Raw genomic sequence first — 27,800 nt, 5'->3', positions numbered from 1 at the left:
AGTGGAGAAGCAGAGATTTTCAGGCAGGGGAGGTTTTTGAGTGAAAGGTATGAAGAGAAGAGTGTGAGAAAATGTTCTCTTGCTCAAAAGCAGTATCCCACAGCTCATGATTTAGACTGACCCTGTATACAAATCTAAAATGCATACGGGGGTGTGGCCAAAGGTCCACAAACCTCCTCCACCACCCCTTGACTTCTGGCACCCAGAGCCTCTCAATCTACTGGAACTTTCACTCCAGACTCTTCCAGAACGCACTGAATCACAGCCGCCTTCTAGGACAGAAATGAAAATGGTGGCCCTGTGATCGATAGGAGAGCTGACGGAGCACGTGGGGGGATAGGTCTTACCCAGAACTGGGTTGGGGGTAGGTGAGGAGTCTCGGGTCCCACCATCAATGCATTGCCCACCTTCCCACAGGACCTTCTACACTTGCCCTGGTAAGATGCATGGGCTGCCGCTTGCTGTGCTCAGACTCGCAGAGACCCCAATTCAGCCCACGGCCAGCAGTGAGAGACTGGGGCTCATTCCCCCCACTCTGACCCACAGGGACCCCTGACACACTTCTTGGTGGCCCGCAGGAGCACGTAGATCCGGGCTCCCTGCCCTGCGGATGCTCTCTTAATGCAGGGGATTCTGGGGGTATGGGCACAGCCTGCTGCAAACAGGGCCTGGTGTTGTGACCTTGAGCGGGTCCTCCCTGGCAGCCCCCTTTCAATGGACTGTGGCTGCCCCAGCGATACATGCTTATCTCCGGGCCAAGGCAACTAAGGTGGGCAGACGCTTCTTGAGGGGTCCCTCGCTATATGGATGCTCTGCTGGGATCGAGTGTGAGGGCCCTCTCCTCCCCCCATTTTGTACCCCGACTGCTTGTGCTGTCTCTGGAGCCAAGAGGCAAGCAGGCTGGGGCTGTGTTTTGCTGCCTTTCCTTTGAACCCCTCCCTGGAATCACGTGGGAAATTGCTGCTGGCCCGTTGAGGCCCCTGTCTAGGGGGCGGAGATCCTCCACTCGGCTTACCTACCCTCTTCTTTCCCAGAGGCTGCCTTGGATCCCGACTGCCCGTGCTCCTGGATTGATCTTGCGAGCAGGAGGTCTGGATGCTGACAACGCTGGCCTCTCTATGGTAGAGTGAGTTTCTGCAGAGTGCCAACCACGTATCACTGACTTCTACCCTCTCAGTCACTACTTATTGACTATCCCCCCCCCCACCCGGTTATCCTCAACACCCTCATCAATGTCAGCAGTGGAAAAGAACAGGACCACAAACACGGACCCACAATCAAAAACGGATAAATTCACCACTAGCTCCACTAGTGCCAACAAGCACAGAGCTGCTGATGTCCAGGGCCCGTCACCACCGGCAGCCGCTGACATGGCCCAAATTCCACAAGCCATTCAAACAACCTAAGAAGTTCTTGAGTCCAAGATTGGCGAAGTTGGATTTGATGTGGGGCTTCTCCACCAGGACCTCTGCAATATGGCTGGAAGTGAAACCGAGGCAGAAAGTCAGGTCTCTACCTTTGAGGACGATTCATCATACTTCAAAGCAATGATTCGTAAATTAAAATCCATGGATTTCAGTCTGGAGGCTCGGGCTGAAGATGCCGAGAATCACTATAGTCACAGCAACCAGAAATTGGGGGGCTTTCTGGAGGTGTCAAGACCCCTAACCTTGACACCTTAATCAAAACCTGGATTAAATCCTGGATTCCAGAGGGGTCCTCTCACGATGGTTTGTGATCAAACATGCTTATCGGTCCTTGGCACAAAAAGCAGCCCACTGGGGCACACCCAAAACTTATACTTGCAAAGGTGCTGAACTTTCACAATGTAATCCTCAAGGCCACGTGCAAGGCAAACTCCACTTCCATTCAGATCATAATATGATCTTTCCAGACTATACAAAAACGAATCAGCAGCAACGCAAATCATTCAACTCCTTCAAACAAAAGCTTCAGGCGATGTCCATTGAAAACATGCTGTTCTTCCCAGCACGCTTGAAATAAATCCACGGCTTTCACACTCAATTTTAGACACCCCCGAGGGGGCCTAGGAGAGGGCAACTGAACAGAAAGCCTCCTGGCATGCAAACCTTCTGGAAGACACCAATGTGGTGATCCACAGCTTGTTGGCTTTTGCCCTCATGTGTCCTGAAACTCACTGATACCCCAAATCCCGTAACAGGCGTTGACGGAGCAGATGCTTCCTGACACCACACCTGCGTAGTCAGATCGGCCCTGGGTCATCACTGACTCTTCATCTCCTCCCCCAGCACTGGAAAAGGACATGAGATCCACTGTGGCAGAGTCTTCTGAAGGGGGTGAATCCCTCACCTGACCGGTATGATGTCCATCTAGTCCCTTTGTCTGTTGACCCTGGGGCAGGCTGTACATCCTTCATTGTTCAGATCCTACTTAGGAGGAGGTCCACCTCGATTACCCTATCATGTATTTTACCTATCTTGTTGTAGGGAATTGGGTGACATATGCTTTTAGAGTGGACGTGTGGGATGGGGGGGATTAGTATTGTTGTGGGGGGGTTTATTTTGGTTTATTTTGGTTTGATTTATTTGTTTTTGTAAGCACTCCCTTATACGTCCCACATCAGCGGGTGCAATTCAAGCAGCTTCCCCGCCTGCTACCCTTTACTCTTCCACAATAACCCAATGTCTACGGTTAATCTACTGTCCTGGAATTAAAAAGGTCTTTTAGATCGGATCAAATGTACTGCCACTCTTAAATTCCTCAAAGACCACCAAACAGGTATTAACTTACTGCTGGAGACCCACTGTTTGGACACCTAAAGCCCATTTATTGTGTAGATTTGGGTACAACTGTGTGTATCACTCCAGGATTAGTCGCGGGTCCAAGGGTGCTGTGATATTACTCCATAAAAACTTCCCCTTAGCAGTCACCAAGGTGGAACATACACAGGGTACAGTATATATATATATTAGGGTGATGGGCACACTTGAGGGGAGACCATACAACATCTTTAGTGTCTACATCACTCCCTTATCTATGCAAGCAAACACTCAAAGTTCTAACAACAGCGGTCACAGATCTGCCATATGGTTTGCTCATTCTTGGGGGTGACTTAAATGCCGCTCCAAACCCAGAGGTAGATGCTTCAGGTCCCCTCTCTCACAGCCGTCGTGAGCTCTCTAAGGCTCTTGTCGCCTGGCTGTAATCTGTCGGCTTGTGTGACGTGTGGCTAACCAGGCATCTACAGGGGCAGATGTACACCCATACATCGGCAGATCACAATGTCTCGAATTGACCACATATTCCTGTCGGCCACCAAAATGTCCCTCACTTCAGATTCTATATTACTGCCCCAAGGTATCTCAAATCATTCGCCACTGCTTGTCCCCTTGGGTGATCCCAAGCAGTGCTGTATCCCTATATGGTGCCTTAGTGCCTAGTTTCTTACTAATGAAAACCTCCATGATCAATTCCGAAGAACAAGGCTCTTACTTTGAACTCAATAATGGTACTGTACACGCTGCGAGCACCCTGTTGGCAGCGAGTAGAGCCACGCTCTGTGGAATTGCTAAATCATATCTTACCAACGCAGATCAGGAATGCCTTCACCAGATCGCTGACCTTGAATCTCAAATACTCAGTTTGAAGATGACCGTTGCCTCCGGTGCGACTGAGTCCCTAAGTCATCAACTAGCGCTAGTCTATTCCTCTCTCCACCAACTTACTTTTCACAAGGCTCACCAGTGCTGGTGTGCATCTTTCCAGCGTGTCTACGAATGCGGGGTTAAGAGTAGCATACTCAATAAATAGGCTTGTATCCAAAGATGCTGGGTCTCGCTTCACCCCATCCATTAATGAACCCACTGGATCCATGATTAGCGACCCTACTATGATCAACTATTTGCCCATTACCCTAGGCCTCCTCGAGAGGTCGCTCACCCCCTTCTACCAGATGTTCCTCTTCCCTGTCTCACACGGGCCCAGAGATCCATCCTAGACGCGGCTATCAAGGCAGACAAAGTCCTAATGACGATTTTGCACCTAAACACAGCAAATCTCCGGATCTGGACGAATTCCTTCTTGAATATTATTCCTAACTCTGCTATATTGTCGCCCAACACTTGCTTAATCTGTATATTGAAGCTTGGGTCAGGGGTATCGTTGGACCTGGCCCTTTCTGCAGAGTTATCCCCAAACATTGTGCCACCTTTCTTCTATTTTATGTGACATGTTTTTGTTGACTTTAGGACTCTGGGCACCTTACCACTGCTAACCAGTGCTAAAGTGCATCTGCTCCCTGTCTAAACTGTATTAGTGATTGGTTTGTCCATGACTGTCATATTTGATTTACTAGTAAGTCCCTAGCATAGTGCACCAGGTGTGCCCAGGGCCTATAAATCAAATGCTACTATTGGGCCTGTAGCACTGATTCTGCCACTCATATGAGAAGTCCTGCAAACATGTCTCAGGCCTGCCATTGCAGTGTCTGAGTGTGCAGTTTTTTAAACCGCCATGTTGACCTGGCAAGTGCTCCCACTTGCCAGGCCCAAACCTTCCCTTTTATCACCTGAAAGTCACCCCTACGGTAGGCCAAAGGCAGTTCTATATGCAGGATGCAGTGTATTAAAAAAGTAGGACATGTACGGGTGTGTTTTCATGTCCTGATAGTGAAATGCTGCTAATTTTGTTTTTCAAAGTTGCTAGACCTATCTCTCTTATAGGGTAACATTGGGGATTGCTTTAAAATATCTTTTAAGTGTAATTTCTCATTGAGGGCAGATAGAGATAAAGAGTTTAGGTCTCTGAACTCAGAGAATAGCAGTCGTTCTGTGATGACCCATTGTGGCGGGTCCGGTGACTTGCTTAAAATTTCAAAAAGAGGTTTCCTAACTTGTATGTTGGATTTTTGTCGTTTTGGTCTTGTTTTACTCAGATAAATATTGGCTATTTTTCTAAACTGGTACTTTTGTGGTGTATGTTACTGTGTGTGTACAAATACTTTACATATTGCCTCTGAGATAAGCCTAACTGCTTGAGCCAAGCTACCAAGGGGATATTCAGGGGTTACTTTAGCTGTGTGATTCCTTTACCCTGACTAGAGTAAGGGTCCCTACTTCGAAAGGGTGCAAACCATTGCCAACTAGAGACCCCATTTTTAACAGGTATCTTTCCCCTGGAGTTGGATCTGGCCACCATCGAGGTGCTTTTTAAAGTGGACCACCTGCCAACCCTATGCGTCACTTATCGCCCTATCTCATTAATCAATACCAACTTCAAACTATGCCAAGATACTAGCAAATAGACTGCAACCCATGGTCAACTCATTGGCCCACCCTGACCAATGTGGCTTTATTTATTTTTTTAACATGTTTTATTAATTTTTTTTAATAAATCAGATGGCCCAGTTGGCCTCCATCTACATCCATTGTGCAGCATCACTTTATTGCCCAAATAACAGCATCAATACAGTGCGCACCATCAGCATATTAAGTGCATCCAATCACATCATTGTATCCGGTACATTTGGAGTCCCCTGGTAACCCCCACAGACAATATTAATATCAACCCTTCCCCCAGCTAACCACCCCCTTGTTTGCATCTAAAGAAAGTTTTTAATACAGAAATATCTCAAGAGGTCCCTTTAACAGCACCACATGATCAGTACACCTAATATAGGTACATTATTCATACATAGAGCAAGGTGCAAGGGCTGAGAAAAGGCCAGTCATCCCCTGTTCCATTAGACATCATTGTTGACCCCTGCTAAGCACCTCTCATTGTAATCCTTCATGGTGATGTGACATCATCTACTGCAGCTGTTTGAAGTTCAGCCGCTGTGGTCTCCCATGCACGTGCCTCTCTCAATAGCACTTCTGCCTCAACAGTTGCCCACGTAGCCAGTTCAGTATGCCAACGTGGAGACTGTGGAACCAAATCTGAAGGAAGATGTGCAGAGGGTGCGGGAGCTGCCAGGGGGGAGGATCCCTCTGGGCCAGGCAGCAGTTGTGTATCCAAGTGTCTGACCTCAGATGAGCTGGAGGACAGGAGGGAAACTAGGAGACATCAGATAGCATTGGAGAGGTTAAAATTGGAGGACCAAAGGGAGAAGCAAGCCATGGAGAAAATGAAGATGCCTTTAGACCATGAGCTCAGAGTAAAGGAGCTGGATCAAAGGAATAGATCCCGCAGCAATGGTGGCAGCAATACCTCAGTGCACTCAGAGACAATAGTACACATTCCCAAGAATGTAGGAAGGGAGTACAAGAAGGGAGATGATATTCAGAGATTGTTTCAGGGATATGAGGCACTCATCCACATGAATGGGATTCCTGAGAAGAATTGAGGTGCAGGATTGTGGAACCACTTCATAGAGGAGGGGAGAGACACTTTGTTAGCTTTAGGTAAGGGGCACAACCTCACCTAGTCTGACATAAAGGAGGCCCTATTCACCAGGTATGGTCTCACGTCTGACAGGTACAGGGATCAATTTAGAGGGAGTAAGTAAACTGTTTCACAGACCTGGTTAGAATGTGTGGATCCTTTTTGCAGGGCACTGGATGGTTGGGTGAAGGGCAGTAATGTCACAGATTTTCAGTACATCTTTGCATTGGAGCTCTTGTCTAGTCTGTGTTCTGCAGAGCTGTGCCAGCACTTGACTGATAGTAAGCTGACTGACCCTAGGAAGCTTGTTATAGAGATGGACCGCTTGGTGAGTAGCAGGGTCCACAAGAAGGTGTATGGGAGAGACTCTGCCAAAGGTGGCCAGGGTCCCCATCAACAGAGTGGGGGGGGGGGGACAAAGGTAAACAAAAAGAGTTCTCCAAAGAGCCCCTGTCTAGTACCTAGGGTAAGAAATCCCGCCCACCAGGAGATGAGAAACCATGGGCCTCTTCAGGAAAGCCTGCAGAGGAGGGACTCTGTAAATGCTTTGCTTGTGACCAGGTGGGCCACATAAAGGGGGATGGATTCCAAACATCCCAAATGGACACAGCCACCCACCGGTGGGCAGACCAAGGGGTTGGCCAGTGTAGTGCTTGGGGACGAGTTGATCCCAGGTGGGTGTTGGGAACTAACCGAGATGGCCCTTGCCTCCCTAGGGGACGGTGAGATGGTCCAGAGAAAATGGAGCCATTGTGACCACGGTCCCGTGTCACCTGGTTCTGAAGAGCAGATATTCCCTGGTTTATTCCACCCAGTAGTTGCAGTGGATACTTCAGAGCGCTAGTGTAAGGTGGTGCAGGTTCTCTTTGAATATGGGGGGGGGGGTCAGGTTCCTTGAGCATAGATGTGAGTCCCTCCATGCCTTTTGACTGTCTGCTGGGCAATGACCTGGAGACTTCCGCCTGGAAGAAGGTGGAGCTCAGATCACACTTGGAAAAGGTGGGGTTGCCAGAGTGGGCATTTATGACCACCCGGTGAGTGGCAACCAGTCATGGTGATCAGGAGGATATGGAGCCTGAAACAGTGGCCCAGGTGCCTGCTAAGAGAAAGGGCAAGCGGCACTGGAAACCTGCACCCGAGGTTCCCCTGGTCCGGGAGGAGGCTGACCTTGAGGGAGACGCTCCAGCACCAACAGGGGAACAAGTGGCCGAACTGGGAGGCCTACCTGAGCTGACCCATTGGCAGCAAGAAGGGGGTCGCACGAGGGAGGAGTTCTGTGCATAGCAGAAGGCGTGCCCTACTCTCATAGGTCTTAGACAAAGGCCGAGGACCAGGCAGCTGGTACTGAGACCAAGGATCACCTGATCTATTGGGAACATTGTCACCTGTATAGCAAGCCTAAGGCTGCTGAGCCTGGGGCAGCCTGTCTGCTGGTGGGACCCCAGCGCTTCAGAGCCTTCCTACTGGGTTTGGCTCATGATATGCCTCTGGCAGGACATTTGGGGAAGGGCAAGACCTTTGACAAGTTTGTCACCTACTTCTACAGGCCCCAAATGAGAAAAAATACAGATGCTTTCTGCAGGACCTGCCAGACTTGCCAATCAAGTGGCAAAAGTGGAGGCAAATGGAAAGCTCCCCTCCAACCATTTCCTGTTGTGAGCACCCCCTTCGAGCAGGTGGGCATTGACATAGTAGGGCCTCTGGACACCAAGACACCCCTGGGCAACAGGTTCATTTTGGTCTGCGGTTGACCATGCCACCTGGTACCCTGAAGCTATCCATCTGAGGACAGTGACGGCGTCCGTTGTAGCCCGGGCACTGATGGAGATCTTTATCCGAGTGGCTTTCCCCAAGGAGGTGGTATCTGACCAGGGTGCCAACTTTATGTTCTTGTACATAAAGGCCATGTGGAAGGAATGTGGGGTCAACTACAAGTTCACCTCTCCTTACCACCTCCAAAGTAACAGGTTGGTTGAGAGATTCATCCGGACCCTAAAATTCATGTTTGGGGGTCATACATAACAGACGCATTGTATATGTTTGAATTTGTCTTCAAGATATTTGATTCAAGATTATTGTTTTTATTATTCTAGTGAGAGATCCCATGAGGAGAAGATATTGTGTGCATTATCATGTTTTTGAAAGCCCTGATGAAGGTTGTTGTTACTAAGGGGCCTTGACCCTGAGATATAATTCCACTGAAAAGCGCGTTGGCTAGTCCAAAAGCACATTCTTGGAAGTTTATGTGAAATGGACTTCACGATAATTTAAGAAGTGCTTTACCTGTATCAATTGGAGAAAGTGACTATATTCTCAGTATAGACTGGATGGAGTAACATCAGCTAATATATGAACTGTTATTTTCAACAGCCATTGGTGCAACGTTCTTTCCAACAAAAATATTTTGGATGTTTTCTGTACAATTATTTGAAATTCGTACCTGATTATATTTCATTGTGAGTTGAACGTAAATAGGGCTAATATTGGTGTTTTGAATGTTTATTTGTTTTGATGGTGATTGTTTTGTATGTCTTGGATGTGTATACATTTGTGATGTTGTGTACAAGGAGTGGATTTGATTGTTTTGTGTTTGTTTTGTTTTGTATATTGGTTTTGGGGAAGGGGGTTTGATGATAAATAATTAAAGATATTTTTCTATCATTTTGATTAATGACTTTGCTAATGAGAACATTTGATTACTATCTAAAACAGTTGCCTTTCAGTGTCCATCCAACAGTGGACTGAACTGATTATCAAAAGATTTAGGGAGAGTAATATTTTTGTTGTTTTTGGTTTACTTTTCCCATTTTTCTCTCTCTTTATATCTGTTGAGGGACCCTGGTATTTACTGAGTTGGGTCTGTCATACTCCATGAGGCGTAAGTAGGACGTCCACTTGCCATGCCTTTTTTTTGCCTGCCGGGAAGAATCACAGAAGGGGGTTGGTTTTAGCTCCTTTGAGCTGTTGTATGGGCACCTGGTCAGAGGACCTCTAAGTCTCGTGAAAAAGGGCCGGTAGCAAGCTCCTATGTATTTAGTTAGATACTGGCCTTCAGAAACCAGGTTGCCTGCTTCAGGAAGCTTGCTCAAGAGAACCTAGAGGCGAGTCGGGAGGACATGAAACGCTGGTACCACCAGAATACTAATCTGGTTGAGTTTCAGCCTGGCCAATAAGTGTGGGTCATGGCACCAGTAGAGCCTTGTTCTCTACAGGATAAGTGGAATGGGCCATTTGAGGTAAAGGAGCGCAATGTGGTGGAAGAGGAGAGTATACCTCTCCCTGACCTCCTGTCTGCCAGGGAGCAGGATAGGTCAGTAGAAGGTGTGGTCCTCTCTCCTTCTCCGACTCTATAGCAGCAGAGTGACTGTTGCCAGTTACTGGGCCAATTTTCAACTCTGTTCTCACTCACTCCAGGTGTGACCTATCTATGCACGTATGATGTGGACACTGGGGACAGCCTGCCTGTGAAAGACAAAGTTTACAGGTTAGCTGACCGAGTGAAGGCCAGCATCAAGGATGAGGCGTCCAAAATGTTGGCTTTAGGGGTGATTGAGCACTCCAGCAGCCCTTGGTCCAGCCCAGTGGTTTTGGTACCTAAGGCTGCTGCTCCTGGTGCCACACCAGAGCTTCGGTTTTGTGTGGACTACCTTGGGCTCAATGCCCTCACCAAGACTGATGCCCATCTCCAGAGCTGACGAACTCATTGATCGGTTGGGGGCTGCCAAGTTCCTCAGCACGTTTGATTTAACGTCTAGGTACTGGCAGATTGCCTTAACTGATGGGACCAAGGAGAGGGCAGCCTCATCTGTCTACAGCACTGGGAACTGTGTGTTTCATGCTGCAACAGAAAAAAAAACACTGTGACACAGTCACTGACGCCGCAGACTGCACCGTGACCGTACGACGCCACACGGTGCTGTGCCACCCCGTCGCACAGCAATCCTGGTCTGACTGACTCCGCCACCTGAAGCCATCACTGAGCCGCTGCTTGCACCATGACCTGTGGGCGACCCTGCACTCCGCATCACCTTGCTCACACTGCAGACTTGGCATCCCTGCCGACGCTGCTCCACGCTGACACCGATGCCGCTGCCTGCACCATGGCCTGAGGACATCCCTTGGGAGGTACCACCATCCTGGTCCACCGATGCCAGCGTCATCGACTCCAGTGTCATCAACAGATGCCCCTGTCTACACCGCGACCCGTGGGTGCCACACATAGCCCACCCCGTGCCACACCACTGTCCTGGGCCTACTGACAACAATGCTTCAGAAACGACACTGCCTGCACTGTGATCAGGAGACACCGCACAACGCTTCATACTGCAGCCCTGGTCTCACTGACACCGTAGGACGCCGTCACCGAGCCACTGCCTGCACCTTGAGCTGTGGGCACCACACATGGCATCGTCCCACTTCGCACTGCAGCCCCGACGCCATCTACACCAGCGTTTCTGACTTCGTCATCAGCCCAGAGTTCGATCTGCAATGCATGTGACTTCAAGGGCCTTACGACCCATGCACGGACCACTTCAATGCCAGCATCTCCGCACTCTGGATCTCATTGTGAGGATCACGACCTCTACATTTCCAAGATACTATTTGCAGGTCTTCCCAACACAATAGCTGGCCTGCGACGCCAAGGCCAGCATGAACTGTTGGATTTGTTGTTCACAATGCGATGATAGCCCTAGACAGAGCTATTGACTTCAAGGAACAGGAATTTTACGTTAATTCTTGCATAATTCATATCTTTATTACTGTATGTTGGATTTCCTCATTTTGGTCTTGTTTTACACAGAAAACTATTGGCTAATTTTTCTAAAACTGGTGTGGTGTCTTTTTGAAGGGTTTTTACTGTATTACTGTGCGTTATGTGCAAATGCTTTACACATTGCTTCTGAGATAAGCCTGACTGCTCGTGCCAAGCTACCAACGGGGTGAGCAGAGGTTATCTGAGGTGGGTAGCTCCCTTATCGTGACTAGAGTGAGGGTCCCTATTTGGACAGGGTGCAAACCGAGTGCCAACTAGAGACCCCATTTCTATCATCGATCATGATATATCTTAACACCTAGGTAAAAAACACACCTCAGGGACCATTGTAGAGGAGCTAAATTAGCCGGTGGAACCACCCCTGCTAGCACTGGGAACACCCAGGATTTCTGCCTATTCACTTTAAGGCCTGATAGTTGCCCAAAAACCTCCAACATAGACATAGCCCCTGCCAGCTCTCTGCAGTATCTCATAAGAATAGTAGCATATCGTCAGCATATAATGCTATCCTGTGCCAGTTCCCTTTCACCTTCAGACCTCTGTATTGTGCTCTCGACCAAGCCTGAGCCGCTAGGGGCTCCACAGCCAAAGCAAAAAGCGGGGGGGAATCTGGGCACCCTTGTTGTGTCCCCCTCTCCACCCTGTAGCTTTGTGATATCACCTTATTTGTCTGCACACATGCCATTGGATAAGTGTATAATGGCCTAGTCCATGCCACAAAGCCGCCTCCCAGTCCTATCTGTGTCATTATTGCATACAGATACTCCCATTCTAAACTATGAAACACCTTTTCTATATCAACAGTCATGACCACTGCCCCTTCATAGTCAGGGGTGCCTTGTTCCAGTATAGAGAGGAGGCGTCTAATGTTAAGGGAAGTATTGCACCCAGGGATATGCCCTGCCTGATCTGGGTGTTTCAGCCGTGACATGTAGAGGATCAGAAACGTGGCCAATATTTTACTAAGGTTTTTTTTTTTTTAATAAAGAGCTTTTATTCATTTTAAGATAAACAAGAAAAAGAAATACAAATACAAATGAAAATAGCATGGCACCATTAAAACAGATTACATTGTTCGCTTTACTGGCCCCTACGGGCTCCACAAATACTAAGAACATTTACTCATTCAGTTCTGAGTTAGTAGTTCTCAATGTTATAGTGAATGAAAATATTATATACGTGCATCCAAGACACAGTTCCCTCATCGCGGGAGAGTTAGATCTTAGGCCGACATGTCCCCCGCCCATGAGCTCTTATTCGGAGAAAGCGTCCTATGGTCAGTCCAAGTGTCACAGACAGATTAAGGGGGTTATTACAACTTATATACCACCAGCCGTATTACGAGTCCATTATATCCTATGGAACTCGTAATACGGCTGGTGATATATCCGTCTCTTTACCGTCACTTTTGGGACGGATTAACACCTCCTCCAAAGTTGTAATAACCCCCTAAGTGTCTAACGCATTCTCCCATTTCCCCCACACTCTATTGTACTTATTTGGGCACCCCCTTGCTTCATATATGGGTTTTTCACATTGCGCGCACCAGTCTACACCTCGCCTCCATTTGGCTAAAGCCGGTGCTGTTTCGGCTTTCCAATCTGCCATGATGTCTCTCTTTGCCACCTGGCAAGCCACTCCCAAAAAGGTTCGACTCGCCCTACTCAGCCCCGTTTCCTCCATAGCCCCCAGCAAAGGCGGTATGGGAGACACTTCCACTTCTGATTGTAGGACCTCTGAGACTTCACCTATGATCACCTTCCAATACGTCTCTATGACTGGGCAGGCCCAGACCATATGGAAAAAGTCGGCCTCCGGGTTGGAACATCGGGGACAGTTGGCTGTAGACCGGAGGCCTGCCTTAAAGAGTCTTTTGGGGGTAAGGTATGCTGCGTGCAGGTAGAGAGTTTGTAGCATTTGAAATCGTGAGGTGATGGTCATTGACTGAGGGGCCATTAATGCTTCCCTCCAATCTATCTCATCTATAGGGCCCACCCAACCCTCCCACTTTTGACGGAGTCCCTCGAGAGATGGGGAGGTATTAGTGAGTATAGAGCAGTATATCTGGGAGATTACCCCTTTACCCAGGCTTCCCATCAGGACCTTCGCCTCCAGTGGGCTGTGCTCTGGAATGTTATCACCTTGTCGCACATATACCAGCAGAGCATGCCTAAGTTGTTAATATTTGTGGAATTGGGTATTGTTTAATGAGTAGATTCCCTGGAGCTTCTCAAATGATCGCATGTGTGACCCTCCCCAGACGTCCCCGAGGGTAGATATCCTGATGTTGTCCCATTTCTGGAAACCTTCCAATGCGGAGACCTCCGCCAACCACTTTCCCTGCCAGAGAGGGGTCTGCTGGGTGAGACGCCTCCACCAGCCCGACACCCTCTGCGCCGCTCGCCACCCTGTAAGAATCATCTTAGTCACCTCTGGGGTATCCCGTGAGACCGGGCCCCCGTATAGCGCGTTAAAAATCCCATTGTAGCCTATTGTTTGGAGTGCCAGTCTGTACGCTGGGTATGTCCAGCCCCCACCCAGCCAGTCGTTAACCACCAGCAGGTGCGTTGCTAGGTAATAGAAGTAAATATTAGACATTCCCAGCCCCCCGTCGTAGATATCTCTTTGACAGGTAAAAATGATAATTTGGGGCGGGAGCCATGCCACAAGAATTGGCGCGCTACCGTCTCCACTTCTTTGAACCACTTTCGGGGGACTGGGTGCGGGAAGTTCTGTAGTTGGTATAAGAACCTGGGGAGTATCATCATTTTATAAAGTGCTATTCTTTCCAGTAGATTGAGGGGCAGACTCCGCCATCGCTGGAGGTCATCTCTAGCTTTCCAAATGAGTGGGGTGATATTTAATTCCCATGCTAATTCAGGTAGCAAGGCTATGTGCACACCCAGGTATTTAAAGCTATTGCGGCGGATCAGTATATTTTGTTGCCAGTCGACGCAGTCTCTAGAGGGGTGCAAGGGGACCAACAGAGATTTGCCCGGATTAAGGTCAGACCAGAGGCCTGCGAAAAAAGATCTAGAAGTTGTAGGATTCGCGGGCCGCTCGTGGCAGGGTTAGAGAGATAAATGAGGACGTTGTCTGCGTACAGTGCCACCCGGTCCTCTGGACCTGCAGGCCATGACCAGCCCTCCAACAGGGGGTCCTCCCTCAACAACCTCGCCAGTGGTTCCATCGCAAGTGCAAATAGTAACGGGGACAATGGGCATCCCTGCTGAGTTTCACGACGGATGGGAAATGGTTCAGAGGCTACCCCATTTACTTGAATACGTGCAGTTGGGTTAGAATAAAGTAACCTTACGAGACCAAGGAATTTAGGCCCAATCCCGTTATTTCTTAGGACGTGTTCCAAATAGGACCAGTCCACGGTGTCGAAGGCTTTCTCAAAGTCGAGTAGGAGAAGGGCCAAAGGAGACCGGGTCAGGATCCCACGGTGTGCCAGGGCGACGTGTAGTCGCCTGATGCAGTGTCTGGTACTACGTGATGGCATGAATCCACACTGGTCCGGGTGTACCAGTGAGGGGAGCGCAACCTTCAACCTGGTGGCGAGTACAGTCGATAGTACTTTAATCTCGATGTTCAAGAGAGAGATAGGTCTATACGCTGAGCGGTTACATGACGGAGGTTGGGTCTTCGGGATCACTACTATTGTGGCTTGGTCAGTCCCGGAAGGGAAACAGCCGTTCTTCTCGGCTTCGTCGTACATGTTGAGCAGGTGAGGGCTCAGAATATCCCCGCATCTGTTGTAAAGTTCCGACGGGAAGCCGTCTGGGCCGGCTGTTTTGCCCGATGCCAAGCTGGATATTGCTGCTGTGAATTCAGCAAGTGTTATGGTTTCATCCAGGCTCTCTCTGGTCGCTTGCGAGATTTTAGGAACGACGATGTCGTCCAGAAGGGGAGACTCCCTCTCAGCCAGGGGGCGGGGCCGCTCTGCATACAACTGTGCATAGTAAGAGGCAAAGCTCTTAGCAATTTCACTAGGTGTCCTTGCAAGTGAACCCGTCCCGTCCGAAATTTCAGGAATAATTCTGTCAGCTAGTGGACGCAAGGCCAGCCAGTGTAGGAGTTTGCCGTTCTTGTCTCCCCAACTGTACACATGGGCTGCTGACGCTCTCCAGGAATGTTTAGCGGATTCCAGTGCTAACTGCCTTATCTCCTCTCTGACCATGGTAAGGCGCCTCAGAACGGATGCTGATGCGGCGGTTGTGTCTAGTCGCTCAAGGTATGACGCCTTGGCCTCAAGCTCCTCCACCCGTGAATCACGGGCGCGTTCCCGGATGCGCACAAGGTGCTTGGCATAACCTCTGCGTGAGGCTTTACACGCAGCCCAGATCGTGCCCGGAGATTGTACGGACCCTAAATTCTGGTCAAAGTATTGGGCGAGATGGTCCCTAATCTCGAGGGTGTATTCATTTTCTTGTAGGTGCCACGTGTTCATACGCCATGTTGGACGCTGGGTCGGGTCAACACCCCCCAGTCGGATTCGTACTGGAGAGTGGTCCGAGACCCCGCGAGGTAGTATCTCTGCACCGGTGACCCTAGAGACATCCAGTGCAGGCATAAACACGAGATCCATCCTGGCTTGCGATTGATGGGCAGCCGATGTGTGTGTATATTGTCGTGACCTGGGGTGCCAGGCCTTCCACACCTCGCACAGGCCCAGACCGGTAGCCACCTGCTCAAGCTTGACGCCCTCCTGGATCGAGTGGTGGATATAGACCCAGAGACATCGAGTCTGGGGTCTAGGACGGAGTTAAAATCCCCTCCTATTAGTGTGGTTCCCTGGGGGAGGTCTGTCAATACCTGGCGGAGCGTAAGTAAAAAGGTGTCGAGTCCAGCTGGGGGGGCATAAGCACACACAAGATTAATCAGTAATCCATGTAGTGTTCCGTTCACCACCACGAATCTACCCTGTGGGTCTGACTGCGTGGCTATGACCACTATGGACAGTGAGCGGTGGAATAGGATGGCCACCCCTCTAGAACCCCTTGAGAATCCTGCATGGTAAACCTTATAGTAAACCCCGCGTGCCAGCATGGGACATTTAGTGCCGAGCAGATGAGTCTCTTGTAACAGAACCATTGAGGGGGCATACCTGCGCAAGGTGCTAAACACTGCGGACCTCTTAATTTTGTCCAATAGACCATTTACATTCCATGAAAGAACCTGTGTCAGTGAGGGAACTGCATGCATAGTGCTAGTGTAATGAGAGGTCGGGAACCCGCCCGGGGACCCAGAGGCGAACATTCTAAACAAGAAGGATCAATGTGGCAGGTGCAACAAAGGAAACTTATCAAAACAACCTTACTAAACCCTAGTGAAACTTTTGTACCCCCCCAACCTCCCCCGACCCCATACTTCTACCCAGGAAGCATCTGTCACCCAAGTACCCAACCGGGGTGTCACAGTCAGATGGACTGTCACTAAGTGGAGTGGTGGACCCCTCCTTTCCGTCAGATCAGTTGCAATCGGCTAACGGTAGCCAAACCTTAGATAGTGCCAGAAGTTACAGCGTTATGTTGTGTATGCGTCCCTGCTCCGATTTGTACGGGTCAGTGCCAAGTGTGGTAAGTCCCCCCTAGTATGTCGGAACCTAATGTGTGAGTCCGTGTTAGCTAAGTGTAGGGGACTGGCTCAGGCGATCCCCCCCAGACCCCGCTGCAGGGCCCGGGCCGCCAGGGAGTCCCAGCGGTCTCCACCCGCCTGGGAGTCCAGATTTGACTCATTGTCTTCCTCCGCTTGGGCGTTGGTGCCCCTCTGCCTGTACGTTTCCGACCTCTTCATGTGCCCAATCGGGGACCGGGTCCATCCCCTGGGGCCCCCCCAGACGGGCCAGGGGACCCCCTTCGACTCCCAGTACCTTCTTCTATAAGCCAGTCCCATGCCTCCGCAGGCGAGTCAAAAAAGTGTGCCTTGCCGGCCAGGATAACTTTTAGGCGTGTGGTGAAGAGGAGCATGTAGGGAAGTTGCATCGCTCTGAGTTTTTGTTTTACTTGCTCATATGACCGACACCTGGTCTGGACCTCGCGGGTGTAGTCAGGGAAAATCAAAATGTTGTGGTTGTCCCAAAGGAGGTCAGGGGAGCACCTGGCCTCTCTAAGAATGGTGTCACGGTCTTTAAAGTTGAAAAAGCACGCAATCATAGGTCTCCTAGGCCCACCCGGCGGGGGGCGCAGGGCCAGGGCCCTATGTGCCCGTTCAGTTGCAAACCATGGTGAGAGAGTGTGCTCTGGCATCCAGGACTTGATCCAGCTCTCCAGAAACTCAGGGGCTTTGTTGTCTTCCACTCCCTCCAGAAAACCAACGAAGCGTAGGTTATTGCGCCTAGAGCAGTTTTCGGTGTCTTCGGCCCTTGCGGTGCAATTCACCAGTTCGAGTTTATAGTTGGGCTACCTTGGTCCTAAGGTCGGCCAGGTCATCTTCATTCTGTGAGACACGGCCTTCCACTTCCGTGATCCGGCCCACCGCATTTCTGAGATCCTGTCTTATGAGACCCATGTCTTCTCTCACTTCCCCAATTTTGGTTTCCACCACCCGTTGTGATGTTTGGATTGCTTGAAGGATAGCGTTGACTCCGTCTAGGGCCGGGTCACTGGATGAGGTATCCCCCTCGCTCCGAGAGGCCGCCGGTGTGGTAAACTGATCGATCCTCTGCTAGGACGACTGCGGCTGTCTGGAAGCCCTGTCCTTCCCCATGTCTCCTCCGGGGGTCGAGCAAAACAGCTGTGGTGCCGCCCGACCACACGGACGGGGTCCGGCTACGCCAAGGACCTCCCACACCCACCGGCCCCTCCGGGGAACCTAACGGAGGAGGCCCCGCATTCACCAGATCGCCACCGAGGTCGGGGGCGCCAGTCAGCAATGTCGGGGTGTAGGCCAGCAGCCGTGGGGCGGAACGTCAAGCCTTCCGTTAGTTCCACAGAATCAGGGGGCCACCAGGGCCGCAACACCCCGGTCGCGGCGGGTCCCCAGACCAGTTCAGTTTGGGGGGGGGGCTACCCCCCACTTTGGACCAACAAACAAGGGAATGTTAATTCAATATGTTCTTCCGGAGCAGCGGTCACCCACCGGTTGCCACCAATGTCATCTAGGCCTGAGCAGTTGGGTCGCAATCATCGCATATCCACAGCACTCGGGGGCTACAGCGCTCCTTCACCTCCCAGGGGGACTGGATCACTCACTGCACCAGGAGGGAGGGTCAATCCAGCCGTCTCTCTCCTCGCCCTGCCGGGTCAGGGCTGCCCCTGCACCCCCAGGGCGTATGGGGGGGTCTCAGGGCCCCTCGCGGTCTGTCAGGTACGCTGCTGCGGCGTCCGGGGGGGACAGCCCAGCCACGCCGCCGTAGGCCGCCCCCGCGGAGCCAGACCAGATGGTCGCCACCTCGCTCCGTGGTGGGTAGACCGGATCTTGTGTCTTCTCGTACTTTGCCCTAGGGTCGGTCCCTGCCTCCAGGCCCCAGCCCGGACCCAGCCGCGGGGCACAACACACCTCCAGCCCCGGCTGGGTCCCCAGCCCAAGGTGGAATCGGGGGGTGGGGGGCGAGTCCGGCTCTCCAAGCTCCGTCTCCTGGGTTCCCCCAGAAATCAAGGGGAAAGCCCCCGGCGTCTCACCGCCTGGCGCGTCACAAAGCACCTCTCCGGCCATCCTCCGTTGGGCCTTCCGCCCTCAATCTCTAGGCTGACATACGGTTGGTCGGTAGGCGGCCGCCTCATTTTCCAGCCGTGCAGGGTCGGCGCGGAGCTCCAGTCCAGCTGCGCCGACAGCCTCGGCGCGTCTCCACAGGGTCCGACCCTGCGAAGCGCCCAGGCCGGGGGTCCACACCGCGACGCAAGGCACTCCGGGGAGTCCCAGCCGCCGCGAGTCCACTCATCCCTCAGGAGGGGCACGGGCCCCTGGGTGCCACGATCCATGGCCTGTCGGGGGCACCAGCAGCTGGAGCACTCATGGGGGTCCTGCAAACAAGGGAACAGGACCAGAGAAGGTGATTTTCTGGGGCGGATGACGGAGGGGTCCAAAGCACTCTTAGAGTGCAACCGCCATCTTGACGGCCGTAGCCACCTTACTAAGGATTTTATAGTCGACATTGAGCATCAACCGGGGACGGTACACTCTATAATCCCAGGGGGGTTTACCGGGTTTCAGTAACGGTGCTATCAATGCTTTCCGAGTTGAGTCAGGTAAGCAGCCCCTCGTGAGGGCTTCATTATATAGCTTCTCAAGTTTAGGTGCTAGTTGGTCTGCATAGGTAATATGCCATTCTGCAGAGACGCCATCTGTCCCAGGGGTTTTCCCATGGGCCAGTCCTTTTATTGCCACCTTAATCTCTTGCTGGGTAATAGCCTCCCCCAGTGCCTCCGCCTCCTCAACAGTGAGGCCTGGTAGCTTTAGTGAGCCCAAATACACCCTTCCTGCTTCTACCTCCCTGGTGCTCGTGCTCCGGTATAACAGTGTATAGCACTGAAAAAAACATTCATTAATCTCCTCTTGCTTGAATACCTGGCCCCCTTCATCCATTTCCAGTTCCAAAATGGGAGTACCCCTCTTCGCTGGATTGGCCAACTAGGCCAATATTATGCCTGCCTTATCTCTCAGCATGTGTTTGTGCCATGTATCTCCTATAGTCAAAGCAGCGGAGTCTCTCTACACTAGCTGCTACTTCCTCCTTATCTAACAGGGCCTGCTGCCTATCAGGATTTTTGGGTCTCTGTTGCACTGTTTGGCACAATTCCTCCTCAGCACCCTGTATTTCTTTCTCTAGGTTCCTCCTCACTCCCATCCCTGTCGCCAAACATTGACCACTCATTGTGACTTTAAATGCTTCCCACTCTGCCTGCGTACCCAAATCTGTCCCCTCATTAGTATCAAAATAACCTTCTATACTCTGCCTCATTTTCTCCCTAACTGCTTGATCTTCTAGCATTTCAGGTTTTAACCTCCAGTTGGTATCATGGTCCTAGGACTGTGCCAATCGCAACTTAGGAGTATGAGATTGTGGTCCGATATCTTTTGGGCCACATATTCTGCATTTGTCACTGTGCCATGCACATCGGGGAAGCACAGGAATGTGTCTATTCTCACATGTAAGTTGTATAAACTGGAGAAGTAAGAGTAATCCCTGTCATGGGAATGTGTTACTCACCATGTGTCCACCAGGCCCCACTCTGCCAGTTTAAAAATGTCTGGGCCAGTTTTCTTGCTGGTGCATCTCTCACCAGGGGGTGTGACCTATCCATTTCTATGTTTGCCACACAATTTAAATCACCCCCAATTGCTATAGTCTGAGTCAAATGCTGGTCTAGTTGTCCTGACAGGTTTATGAGAAAAGTGCCCTGATCCACATTTGGAGCATAGATGTTGACTATCTCCAAGTCTCTGCGCTCCAGCTTTCCGTGTATTTCTACATATCTCCCTTCAGGGTCCACTTTGTGCACTGTGCTGGAAAATAACCCTCACTCTTACCCACATGAGGACCCCCGCTGGTAAAAGCAGAGCAAGTGGTATTATATGCCTGCCCTTGCCATCTCCACTGCAGCGCTGCTCCCTCTTGGGCGGCCAAATGTGTCTCTTGTAGTAGTGCTTTGTGGATGCCCCGTCTATTTAGATATTAGAATATTTTATACCTCTTGGAGATAGTATGCATGCCTCTGATATTCCAGGACAACAGTTTTCAATTGGATTGTGAACTCATACAAGTTGTAGATGATGATTTGTATGTGTTCTTCCATCTCAGCCCCCGCCCCATCTTGTGTGCCCCCGAGGTCCCCAATAAAGACAATTTGTGTAATATTTCAATGCAATCGCTGTATCCCCAAACAAGAAACTCCCCAACATTTCAACAGGCATTCGCTCTCCAGGACAAAGCGAGCAAGGCCCCTTGTCCAAACCGATTCAAACTGAACCAAACTGTGCGGGGTGACCCACAAAACATGCATGGGGAAACAGTAGACCAGAAGTCCCAGCTTGGGCTCCTCATCCAGAACCCTAATCAGGATCGTCTGATAAACAATTTTGTGCATCCGTAGTAAGTGTTCCTTATATACTCTTTCTCTCCTTGGGAAGGCCAGAGATGGTTTGTCCTCATTTTCAGCTGGCATTAGGCAATAGTCAGTATTTGCCAGGATCTCATATGATGTTGTTCGAAGTACCAGGCGTGTTATTGGGGGGTATTGTAGTAGAAGTGTTCGACCCACTAGAGGCCGATTCTGATTCAGAGTCATTTGTGCGGTGGCCTCTCGTCACAAATGGGGATCTAGTACCTGAGTCACTGATGTGCATAACTGCTTTGACTGCTCTCCTTTTTTCCCGGTGTGATTCCTCTCTCAACAGGGGTCTCCCAGCGCTGAGATGAGTCCTTCTCCTCGTCCTATTACCCGAGGAACGCCACTCCATGCGCTCACCACTAGAACCATGTTGCGGGTGATTGTCAATCCAGTTCCAGACCTCCTGCCGTGAAGGTAAAAAAATGACCCCCTCACCGATAACCATCCAGAGGCATGCTGGGAACATCATACAGTATGTCACCCCATCCGCCGGAGGTGTTTTTTAGCCTTGTTAAAGGTAGCACGCCTCTTCTGAACTTCTCAGGAGAAGTCCGGATATACCTGTACTCTGGTATTGTCCACCATCAGTTCCCCCTTTTGACAGGCCTGTTCCAATATGTAATCCCAATCTTTGTTAAATAATAGTTTTGCCACAACCGGTCATGACGGGACCCCTGGTGGGGGTGGTGTTATATTCAGTAAGTCTTTCACTGTTTTGTTATGGGGCAAGCTCACGAGCGTTCAGTACTATGGCTCACAGGCGCTCCGCAAACTTGGCTCTGTTGTGTTGGAATGTTTGCTTTCGTCGGCGACAGCGTTCTGAGAAAACCAGTTGTTGGGTGGCTGCTTGGATGCTGGTTGCTGAGGGACACTGAAGATTTGACTCAAGAATAAAACGCTTGTAACTTACCTTTGTGTGCTAATAGCGTTTTGTCAAGCATCACAACATAAATTGGCAATGAGCAGAGGAAATTTTGAACATACCTAGACTCTTACAAGTGTTCCTCAGCGAGTGCGGAGAGGGCCTTCATTTTGATGGTCAACAACGGTCCGTACTCTTCGTTTATTTGGAAGGCACGTCCTGTTGAGGCTTTCCAGGTTAGCTTCTCGACGAAGAGGTACACACATTCAATGGGACGTTTTGGTGCGGACAGATTTGGGGTCATTTCTGTTGTTGCAGCACGCGCACCTTTGAATGTTGTTCCAGTGTGTTCATTGCGTCCAGATTCGGTGCTAAGGATCCCTTATTGCGGCTTTATGTTTTCAATGGAGCTTGCATTTGACGTTTGACGTCGCCTTTGATCTGGAGCCTTCCCAGATTTAAAGGGGGAGGCACGGGGTCTGGTTGGATTCAGATTTAAAGGGGCAGTCACACTATCGTCGTACAGTGGCTACAGGATATTCACAGATTGACAATGTTTCACGGAGACGCTCGCACTTGCTAACATCGGATTAGTGTGGCTTTTATTATCTTGTTACTATGCAGTGTTGTCTACGCATCTAATTCTACATCGGTGATATGCACACCTCGTTTTGTGTGTTGTCTAAGCATCTAATTCTGCATCAGTGATACGCACACCTCGTTTTGTGCGCACATCTTCGTTGATGCAGTAATGGACGCACAATATTAATAGGAAAAAAAAGTATTTAGAAATTCAAGACATTTAATAACCTAGTTGTGGATGTATCCTGCATCAAGTGAAGTAGAGTTAATGATATATATGTTTGAAATTATATACTATACATATTTTAGCTCATAGTTTTGGTTTAGTGTGAGTTTCTATTTAGTACATTTGTAGTTGGGTGGGAAGTTACCTATTTGAAGGCATATTTATGTAAAGATTGTTCTTTTTCTATATTTCAATCATGCAGATTGAAAATTTGCCAAGTGCATTTTTGAATGAACCAGGTTTGCCTAAAGCTAGTTGGAGTCAGTGGTTTAGATAATTCAAAAGTTATTTAATTGCAATTGATAGGATGGGTTTTCCTGCTGCAAGATTAAAAGCCTTGTTGTACAATTGTTTAGGCATGGAGGGGCAAAGAATTTTTGATCATTTGCCAGAGGTGGAGTTGATTTCAGGCACAGAAGTGGACGAGTACAGTGAAGCGGTTCAGAGATTAGAGAAACATTTTGAGAAAGAACCCAGTATATTTGTGGAGAGACATAGGTTATTTTCCCGAAAAAATCTTGAACATGAAACAATTTATGACTTTATTGCAGAATTAATAATTCTTCATGTGAGTTTGCTGGTCTGATAGAACAATATTTAAGGGATCAGTTGGTGGTGAATTGTTTTGATCACAAAGTACAGGAGAGATTATTATGTGCAAGAAATCCCACGTTAGCAGAGACATTGGATATAGCTAGAGGAATTGAGAGGTAATTGTTGGCTTCAAAGGAGTTAATTAAAAGCTAAATGTCTTCCTGTGAGAGTATCAATTCTGTCTTGTGTAAAGTGAAATCGACAGCGTGTAACAGAATTGAGGGTAACAAAGGTGATAAGGGTGGCGTATGTTTTAGATGTGGGTCAAAAAAATCACTTGGCGAATGCTCCTAATTGCCCAGTGATTGTTAAATCTTGTTCAAAGTACAGAAGAGTAGGACATTTCGCACGAGTATGTAAGAATACCTCAAAGGTAATGTTGGTTGGTAGTGCAGATGTGCAGGAGGTATCTTCAGGAATAAGTGAGGAAGAATTCAATAAGAGGGTGGTATTGTTGATTAAGATGGTAGACACCAACACAGATAAGGTTGATGTGGTGGAGAGCCAGTGTGCGAGGTGAAAATGAGTGACTGGTGCGTTCGAGTTACTGTTGATTCAGGATTACCTATAACTATCATTTCAGATAAGTTGTTTCTGGAGAAATGGAACGGTTTGGAGTTGAATCCTCCAGATATACACAAGATTGCTTTTGGGGGACAGGAAATAGAACTGTGTGGTTACTTTATGGAGACATTACATTATAAGAATAGATCCATTCATGCAAAGGTGTATGTAGCTAAACATGGGTACAATATTTCAGGGTGGACGGACCAAGGGCAGTTTGGGGTGGTCCTCAGGCCTGGTACAACCCATCCAATTTCTTTGGTTAATTGAAACTTGTTTTGCTTAAACACTAGGAAGATTTTCAGGATAAGTTGGGGGTTGTCAAAGGATTTGAACATAAAATTATTCTAAAGCCAAATTCTGTTCCTGTCATACACAGGGTTAGAAATGTTCCATTGTGCATGAGACTGAGGCTTAAAGAACACTTGAATCAATTGTGTGTAGATGGGGTCATTGAACCCATTGAATCATCACAATGGATTTCTCCCTTTGTCGTGGCCATTAAAAAGTCAGGAGACTTGAGACCTTGTGTCGATTTAAGATCATTGAACAAAAATATCCAGATAGATTGTTTTCCGTTGCCAAGAATTCATGACATGCTGGCCCAACTTGGTGGCACAAAGTATTTTTCCACAATTGATCTGAGGGCTGCATATCATCAAGTTGAACTCACTAATGAATCTAGGGATTTAACAGCATTTAATACACCGTTTGGAGCATTTTGGTTTTTGAGGATACCATTTGGATTAGCCTCCGCGGCTTCTGTTTTTCAGAAATTGACGTATCAACTCTTTGGAGAGGAGAGTGGTGTTTTGACGTATCAGGACGATATTTTGATATGCTCAGATACAATACAATCTCATATAGGCAAACTAGGTAGAGTGCTGGGTATATTGGAGGAGCATGGTATGACGGTTTCTAAATAAAAGTGCAAATTTATGTTGAGAGAGGTAGAATATTTGGGTCACAAGATAAGTGAAGAAGGAATTAGACCTAAAAATGACTTCTTAGCTGCTATAGAGAAGTGTTCTTGGCCTGATATTGAAGATCAGTTAAGATTTTCTCTAGGACTGTGTGAATACTATTCTAGATTTGTGCAAAACTTTGCGTTACAAAGTGAACCACTCCGGAAACCTTTAAGGAAAAATTCAAAATTTGAATGGGAGGATGAACAATTGGAGGCGTTCAATGTTTTGAAGAAGTTGATCATCGAAGCACCAGCTATACAACCGTTTAATGATAAAGCTACATTGGTGGTGACGGTGGATGCCAGTAATTTGGGGATTGGTGCAATGCTCACGCAGTTATATGAAGGACAAGAAACTACAGTGGCATTTGCATCTCGCAGACTTTCGTCATCTGAGAGAAATTACAGTACAATTGAAAAGGAAGCTTTGGCTTGTGTATGAGGGGGTTCACCATTTTTCCACGTATGTGTCGGGTAGAGAATTTTTAGTGGTCACTGATCATAAACCTTTAATGCATTTGTGGAATGTCAAGGGTATGAGCAGTGCTAGTCCCATATTGGTGCGATTGTTGCCTAAAATGCATGTTTTCAATTTCAGAATGAAACACATTCATGGTGGGGAAAATTGTAGAGCTGATTTTCTATCCAGATGTCCGATGAGCGAGGGTGCGGACTCTTCTAGTCCTGGTGAAGAGGCAAAGGAGATGGTTATTGGCATGATTGATGGTCTTGTTGTATCGGATGGGTCAATTTCAAGAGAATGTTGGGAGAACAAAGTAGAAAATGATCCTGTGGTTACAAATTTAAAGGGTTACATTAAGATTGGGTGGCCAGGAGAAGCTCAGGTGATGGAAGATTTAAAACCATTTTTCAAGGTGAAAGATGAATTAAGTGTGGAAAAAAACTTGGTTATGAGAGGCACTAAATTGATTCCTCCATCTGAACTAAGGTGTGGGCTGGTCAAACTAGCTCACAAAGGGCACATAGGAATTACAAGCACTAGGAAAAAAATGCATTTGTATTATTGGTGGTCTGGTATATATGCAACTGTGGAAGTAATGGTTGATGGTTGTGATGTGTGTTCATGATCTGAGTAGACTATAAGAGTAAGGAATACTCCTCTGTGTCCAGTGGATTTCCCCACAAGACCGTGGGAGAAAATTGGGATAGATTTCTTTGGACCTATTGGGGGATCAAATGGAGGGAAGAGATTTGTGTTGCTGGTTGAGGACTATCATTCAAAATGGGTGTTGTATGAGTTTTTGAAAGAACCAAACAATACATGTGTGATTTTGTTTTTAAAGAAACTATTTGAATTTGAAGGTATTCCAAAGAATGGTGACAGATAATGGAGTACAATTTGTCTCACATCACATGAAAACATTTCTCAACGACCTAGGGATCAAACATTTAACAACTGCGCTCTATAGTCCTCAAGGGAATGGGATGGTAGAGAGAGTGAATCGAATGATGAAGGAAACAATTCAATTGGCTATCGAAGCTGGTGGGTCTGTTCAGGAAGCGATAGGAGGTAGAATTTGGTGTTATCATAACACTCCTCATTCTACGACTGGAGTAACTCCTTTTGCGTTATTGAGGGGAAGACACTCGTTTAATGAGTTGTCACCTATATGGGTAATTGAGGAATCTGATCCTGAAAAAAATATGGCTGCTCAGAGGCTGGTCGCTGAGGTACACTGAAGATTTGACTCAAGAATAAAACGCTTGTAACTTACCTTCGTGTGCTGATAGCGTTTTGTGTGGCCTGCCTGGTACTCGGTGCACTTTTTCAGTTGTGAAAAAAGATGACAAACCCTCTTGGGAAATCTGGGACCTGATACGTTTTTCTAGGAAATCAATCATATTGCTCCCCTTTGCTTTTTCCAGTAATCCCACTAGCCAGATGTTATTGCAGAGAGATCTATTTTCTGCATCCTCTGCTTACAATTCCAATGTCTTAACTTTGCCTTCCATGGCTGTCAAGCGATTTGTCAGATCCACAACCGCTGGGGGCAGTTCTGCCACCTCCCTTTCCGTTGTGGTGACTCGCTCCACCAACCGGGGTGGTCATCTCTCAGCAAGCTTAAATCTGCCCCAAGGGTGTCTATTTTAGTTTCCAATGCCTCCCTAGTAGCCGTTATGGCTTGAATCACATCCCACAACATAGATCCTTGTAGTGCATCTCCCTCCGCATCCGGTCCTACCTCCACCAGGGGGACAGTATCGTTCTTCTTTGCAGCATTCCCCATGATCACCACTCCTATTCAACAGCTAATTGCCTGTAGGTGTATCCGACGGCCTTCAGGGGATCCCCTCTCTATACAAGTTCAGGTGGGTTGAGGCAGTTCTGTCCTCTCTCAGCTCCCTCTCATTGCTCAATCCCTATTTGGAAGCTCATACAGCGCGTCTCTCCCATTGAAGCGCTGTAGGACGCAATTGGCCTGGGTCTATTTGCCTTGTCGTTCTGCTCCCGTTCTCACCCTCACCGCATTCTGCTTGGGCCCGGGAATCGCTTCATCTCATACTTGCAAGGCAGTCGATCCACTCATCTCTGGGGTACAACTGTCCATCACCCCAAGTTGCTTCTTCAGGACCCTGGTCTCATCTCCATCAGTGTCCAATGCAGGGGGCTCAGTTTCATTACCTCTGCGCAGGGGGTCACCTTCACCCTCACAATCGCAGCCCTCACTGGTCACCTGTAGCTTCTGTCTCCTGCCCCCGGGCATTTCCAACAGCCTTTGTCAGGGCTATCCGCCTATCAAAAGGCCTCAGCTCTTGCCGCGGGAGCAGCAGCTGTCCTTTCGCAACACAGC

This window comes from Pleurodeles waltl, chromosome 7 (genome assembly GCF_031143425.1).
Source record: "Pleurodeles waltl isolate 20211129_DDA chromosome 7, aPleWal1.hap1.20221129, whole genome shotgun sequence".
Lineage (NCBI taxonomy): Eukaryota > Metazoa > Chordata > Amphibia > Caudata > Salamandridae > Pleurodeles > Pleurodeles waltl.
This window is presented reverse-complemented; position numbering follows the sequence as displayed.